The following is a 6,612-nucleotide window of genomic DNA, read 5'->3' as shown; positions in this document are numbered from 1 at the left end:
ACAAAAAATCACACATGGGACAATAATTTGCATGGGGAACATCAAAATTCCTTTTCTAGACACCTTAAGGATTACAAAAAACTAGGTTAAAAAATATACCTTTCGGGTGCAGGTGAACCCCCCCTTCCTACCCTACTACATGTGACTTGCTGAATTGCGGATCAGGTCAAGCAGTTTGTAATGCAATGTCTCCGCATACATGGATGTAGTTACCTTATCTGTTATTTTAATGAATCAGTGTCGGTATTAGGAATGGTAACAATTACTGTACTTGATCTTCAATTAATTGTCGATAAGAATTAAATCCGCAGTGGATCTGATAGGGTCCGATACAGAAAATTCAAATACGGTTAGGTTACTGAAAGCCAAGACCCTCTTCAGGGTAGCCTGCAACATTACCATAGCAACGCTGCTATCGGGGAAGGAGACCAGAAGCCGTTTTTAATGTACAGATTATAACATAATCTTAAATCCTGGCAAGAAACTGTCAAATGTAAACTGTAAATGACTGTCGTTAAACTCTGAACGCCCGCAACATCATTGAACATTATTGACTGGCTACACGCTAGCCATGTTGCGTGTTTTCTAAATGAAGGTTGCCATCTCAGTAATGTAAGCGTCTTTGCTGAATGTACGCCGGAGGTCTAAGCTGATGTGACGATTGGAAAAGTGGCCTTTGTGTGCTTTTTGGATATAATTACAGCAAACTGTGTATCAACGACTAGGAATGCGAGGTGAACAACTAGAAAAATAACACTTGATGATAATGAAACTTTTATTTTGACATGACTTTCATGCGACTGTTGAGTCATATACTTTGTCATTATGTTTCATTACGAAATTAGTTTAAATTGATGATTTTATTAAAACACCAACTACATTAACTCATTTTACAATCCCACTAGCATATTATTTAGACAAAATAAATATGTAATTGGCTATATTCCACTGCAGTAAAGGCTTATTGCACTATTACTGTTAACGACCATTTGATTGATTTATCGTTAATTTAAACGTTCATCAAATATGGGAAGTTGCATAAATTGCCATCCCTAGTCGTTATTGATATCTTTATTATCCTAAACTTATGTCATAGTTGTGCCTTTAGTTTAATTAGGTGAAAAAAGATGAGATGTAATTTATCTTTTAAAGAAAGATTATGTTGCTGTATATTTGCACTAATCACAGGACTCATGTTGTTTTAAATCATTTGTTAATTATTTTAAATTCTGCTTTTTAATCTACTGCTGTTAAATTTCAGATTCTATTATACCAAGAAACTGGTTTACCGGGCCAGAGGAAGAGGAGTGTTACTGGCCACCTTCCTCCACTGTCAAGAGGGAAGAGACCCACAGGAGATTGGATGAAATTCCAAGTGCGAGTTTTGGGAAAAGCTGGTAAGTGGTAATGTTAGATTTAGATTATTAATTTTTAATAAATCTATCCAAAGAATTTGTATTACCCATGTTATTCATAGTACTTGAAAATGTGTGTGGGAAATGTTTTAAGTGAATGGAAAAGCTTAAATGTTGAGTAAATCTTTTTCACATTTCCTTAGCTGACTATGCAGCTGCCAGAACAAAGCTGCGTAAAGCTGAAGTGACTTCAGATCTTCAGACGGATCCAGAACCAGAAAGAGCCAAGCGTAAAAAAAAGTAAGACTAATCATGTTATACAATCATGATAATTCAAATGTGTTTTTTTTACAGGAATACAGTTACTGAATGATTATGCACCCCAAAACTATAGGTGTTTTAAGCAGCAGTTTAGTAATCAGGGCACTGATCAAAGAGTCTGCCTTTTTAAAGGCCATCGATAACAAACTTTACAGTACGGGTGCACTAATATGCATTAATTCATGCTTAACTAATACACAGATAATCATGTGTTAGTGTGTGACTCATGAAGAACTAAACAATTAATTAATGATAACTGCATCAGCAACTAATAAAGATTCTATATAGAGATGTTCCGATACCATTTTTTTTTTTTTGCGTATGTTATGGTGTAATTCTATATGGTTAATAAATAAAGTAATATTTTATTTGTTAATAATTAAATGTCATAACGCTTTAATTTCTTAAAAACATATTAAGATCTAGGCTAATAGTTAACTTATAGTGTAAATTAATGAGTTAATTACCACAATTGGTCAAAGCTATGTACTTCAACTTCCAGTTGTCTGCTTAACTAATAATTTGCAAATGTATCATCATGTTATGACTTTACTTGTTAAGGCTCATGATTATTTACTAATAGGCTTTATGCCCAGCTGCATTACTTCCTGAACTTCAGCCAGCTCCTTGTTTCCTGTCTTCCATTATTGGACAAACTGATTAATCCAGGTGTGCCTGTCCTCAGTAGTCACAAACAAACTGATTAATCCAGGTGTGCCTGACCTCAGTAGTCACAACAACAATAATCAGACACATCAGTTTGTCCAATAATGGCAGACAGAAAACAAGGAAATGGCTGAAGTTCAGGAAGTAGTGCAGATGGGCATAAAGCCTATTGGTACATAATATGCCATTTATGGGTTTTGACCGCTGTTACACTGTTTAAACTGGACAAGACCAGCTGGCTACACTGGACATGACAGACCTTTTGTCTTTTGTCACAGAACTAGCACAAGAGCTCGGAGTAAATAGAATGTGACATCAATTTACTGTCAGGGTTTTATTCTGTAGCATCGTGCTGCATCCAGTGTAGTATCAATATCACTGACTATAACGGCGCATTCACACGGGGGGTAATCGTTGACGCTTCCCATTCACTTTTAATGGGTGACGTCAAGCGTTGGCGAACTGAATTGTGGATCCGTCGGCAACGCCAGCGTCCGCCAATCAGATTGCCTTATGCAAATAACCTAGGCAGAGCCAGCCAATTACGTTTATGGAAGACCGGAGCATGTGCTGGAGCCACTGTGATTGGCTGTTGGCCACGCTTCAGACAAGTCTTCCGTCAAGCGTTAACGCTTTCGCCCCGTGTGAATGCGCCGTGATGGACATTCTATTGTCTTTGTCCAGTCTAGACACAGTGTTATGAAATAGCAGTGCTCAGCTGCATGTTCTCAGTGTACCACAACCTCAAGCTTAACCTAACATTTTCCTGTGCATGAACAACAAGGTAAACGCAGTGAAATCTTGGTTGTAGATGGTTGGAAATTGAAATCCATGGCTTTAGTGAGGATGTGAAAACCAAAATTACATATTACTTAACAGTTAGTTAATTGTCATGTGCCTCAACAAGTAATGTAATAACATAATGGTACATTTGCAAATCATTAGCCAATGATTAATTAAAGCAGACAATTCTAAGTTGAAGTACATGGCTTCAACCCATTGTGGTAATTAACACATTAATTTACAATATCAGTTAATAAAATGTTATTAAGGAATTTATTAATACATTGACATATTTAATTATTAACAATTAATATATTTACTTAAAGGAACAGTATGTAGGATTGTGGCAAAAACTGGTATTGCAATCACAAAACTTGTGGCTAAAGCAGGTACTGCAATCACACAACTGGTGGCCAATACACAAAATGACAACATAAACATCAGTTGAGGGCTGCAACTCCACTTTTTAAATGACAATATCCTGGCAAGACCACTGTTGTCAGTAATATAAGTATTTGAAATGAAAATTATTTCATAATGTCTAGTGACATATAAGATCCATTTTATGATTAATCGATATAAATTTCTTACATAATGTTCCTTTAAAAATTCCTATAGAATCTTTATTAGTTGCTGCGTTGAGTCGCGTCTAGAACAACTCTGAGGTAACGTAAACCAGAAGTGCACATTAAATAGCGCAAGCTTCTTCAAATAGCGTCTACTTCCAAATGCAAAATATACGTTAGCAGCCAATTTTAATAAGTTAATGATTTAGGACAAATGCAGACCTGCAAACTTGTCGCTTTTCGGCGACAATCGCCGTTTTCTTGGTCAATTGGGTCATTCACGTGAATTGCGTAGAACCGGAGAGTGTTTTTTTTTTTTTTTTTTGAGGTGGTGGTGGGGTCGGGATGCTGCCCTTTATCTGAATGCCATGCGGGCTAGAATTGCCAAACATTATTGGATAATTCTTATAATTGACATTTCTCTGGGCCAATTGGAATCTTAGCATTTGCTTTTCTCTGGGCCAATCGGAATCTTAGCACTTCCTTCAGAATCTTGAAGACAGCGCTGTCCTGTGGATGAGAGACACACCTGGCTACCACGCGAGTCTGATGGACACTTTTAACGTGAAGGAACCATCTTATTCAAGGTAAGTCAACTTTTTTGGAGCAAAAACAACAACTATTTGTTTGTTTGTAGCGTTGGCTACCGCTTATATTGTATTTTTAGGAACGAGTCAACGGCGAGTAATGCACAAACGTAGACCTTGCATAAAGTTTGCCTATGCTTCGAGCAAAATGACTAATGTAAGCAAACTTAGCAGGACGATTGTTAGCTAGGCTTATCGTTACCCGGGTGCTCTGCCCTGAGTTCCGAGATATATGGCTACTACTCGAATTCTGAGCTAACGTTACCCTGAGTAACTTCATTACTGTGGCTGTGGTGCGTGCTTGCGCAGGCAGTCATTCGTGGTGTGGGTAAATGTGACCGTTTACACAATAGCTGATGCGAGAGTAATGTTAAAGGAAAACCCACCCTTTTTCAATATTTTACTATGTTCTTACCTCAACTTAGACTAATTAATACATGCCTATCTTTTTTCAATGGACGCACTTAATCCTTGTACATCGCATTGTGAATGTGTTAGGTTTTAGCCTAGCCCCATTCATTCCTGGTGGCTGTATACCTGGTAAACAGTAACTTTTAACAACATAGGGCTGTTTAGATAAAACAATCTGTCGAGCGTGTTGTCCTAGGCTAATACACCAACAGATAATTTCTGTATAATAAAGGGCTACATTTTGCATCAAAGTCTGTCAATGAAATCTTTACATTGTGTTGTTAGTTGAATTTACATTATGAACACTAGCACTTTGAGATTGTTTATTCAATGTACAGTAAGGAGCCCTAAATATAAAATGCATTATTATTATAATTATTGAACAGAAATGTATGTTGATATTCACTGCATATCAGTCATACAGTATGGAGACACGTTGTTTTATCATATTAGTCCTATGTATGATAGTTTGCAAGGTTATATTTTAAAGATTTTAATTTACTTTCAGGCAATGGTTCTGGGCACTTTGGTGGAGCAGTCACTGCCATTCACAATGGCCCGTCATCGTCAACCTTGCACAGACACAGGCTGAGGACAAAGTGGCTCTGTCGCACGAAGCTTTCACGAACATCGGCAAAATATATATATATTTTCATTTTTTTATTTCAGTGTCATGCTTCACAACACTTCCAGGCGTTTCCGTGAGTTGTAAATAAAAACATTTGTAAAATATTAAATGTGTCATTCTCCTTAAGCTTCAAGGATGTTTTAACATTGATTTTTGATTAAAGTATGTTGATTTTTGTTAAGTCACGCTCAGAATCATATTAAAATCACAAACAAATAGAGCAAATACACCACAACACCCCCCCCCCCCGGTGTGTGACACTGTCACCTTTTTTACTATGCTGAGTTTGCAGGTCTGCAAATATGATGTTATTTAATGTTAAACTATGTGAGTGGTGCTCTGTGGCGCAAAAGGGATTTGAGCAACTTCCTGAGTCGTAGCTGGGCGGCGCGGACAGGCACCGGTGTCTGTATACTCATAGAAAGCAATGTGTTCGAGTTTTTTTTTAGAACGGCACAGTGCTGAGCTGCGTGTCCTGTGTGCGACCTCCTCTACTTGCATATGGTTGATTTAGATGAGTTAATGCTTTGGGACAATTCTTCTTCTTCTATAGCAGTGAATCAATTGAGTTTTTCCTCAGGGAGACTAAAATGCACTGTCTGATGTGATGCTGTAGTAGATGGTTACAGAGTTATAATTTTCTCATCTTATTTTACTTCTTACAGGAAGCACAAACGCCAGTTCGCAGCACTCCAGCACAGACAGGTTCTACCAATACTCCCTGCAGACAAGTTCAGCCCAGTGGAATGGCATGAGGGATGGAATGTTTGTTCGTGTACAATACTGGAAGAAATTAAAGAGTGTCAAAAGGTACAGGGTAGCATGATAAGGTGTCTTATGCAGCAGAGAGAACAAAACTGTGTGATTCTATCAATGTCTTTTGTATTAGTTTAGATTATTTTGGGGGTATAAGCGTAATTATAATTTAGATTATACTCATGCATTTCTTTAATGAATTTCATGTGAGTTTTCTACAGTTCTGCTAGGATTTTTAAAGTATTTATTTGTCTTTTCTTTCTTTACTCTTTAGGTTTGAAGCTGAGGAGTCTGGCACAGGAGTGACAACTTTTATTTGAGGTTTTATCTTGAAGACATTGTTCAATAAAAAAACTTTTATTTACAAATTCTGAATTGAATTCATTTTTTCCCTGCAAATATTTAGTAGTTCCTTAGACATTAAAATATTAAAGCAACACAAAATCTGTTGATTTGATGCTTTCTTGGTTTGAGAAGGTACTGGTTTACAAAACAGTTACAAATTTGAAAGTTAATTTTGTAGAAAAGCACATTAACTT

At 36.9% G+C, this 6,612-nt stretch overlaps 1 long non-coding RNA gene across 1 annotated transcript; it reads left to right on the top strand.

The window, feature by feature from the left end:
- The first annotated feature begins 1,113 nt into the window (after positions 1–1,113).
- LOC135748458 (uncharacterized) lies at positions 1,114–6,079 on the top strand. Its single transcript, XR_012337079.1, has 3 exons — positions 1,114–1,397; positions 1,559–1,655; positions 5,983–6,079. It is a non-coding gene; the product is annotated as an uncharacterized lncRNA (long non-coding RNA).
- The last annotated feature ends 533 nt before the right edge of the window (positions 6,080–6,612 follow it).

This window comes from Paramisgurnus dabryanus, chromosome 7 (genome assembly GCF_030506205.2).
Source record: "Paramisgurnus dabryanus chromosome 7, PD_genome_1.1, whole genome shotgun sequence".
Classification (NCBI taxonomy): Eukaryota; Metazoa; Chordata; class Actinopteri; order Cypriniformes; family Cobitidae; genus Paramisgurnus; species Paramisgurnus dabryanus.
Note: the sequence above shows the minus strand (reverse complement) of the source record. Positions and strands in the feature narration are given on the sequence as shown.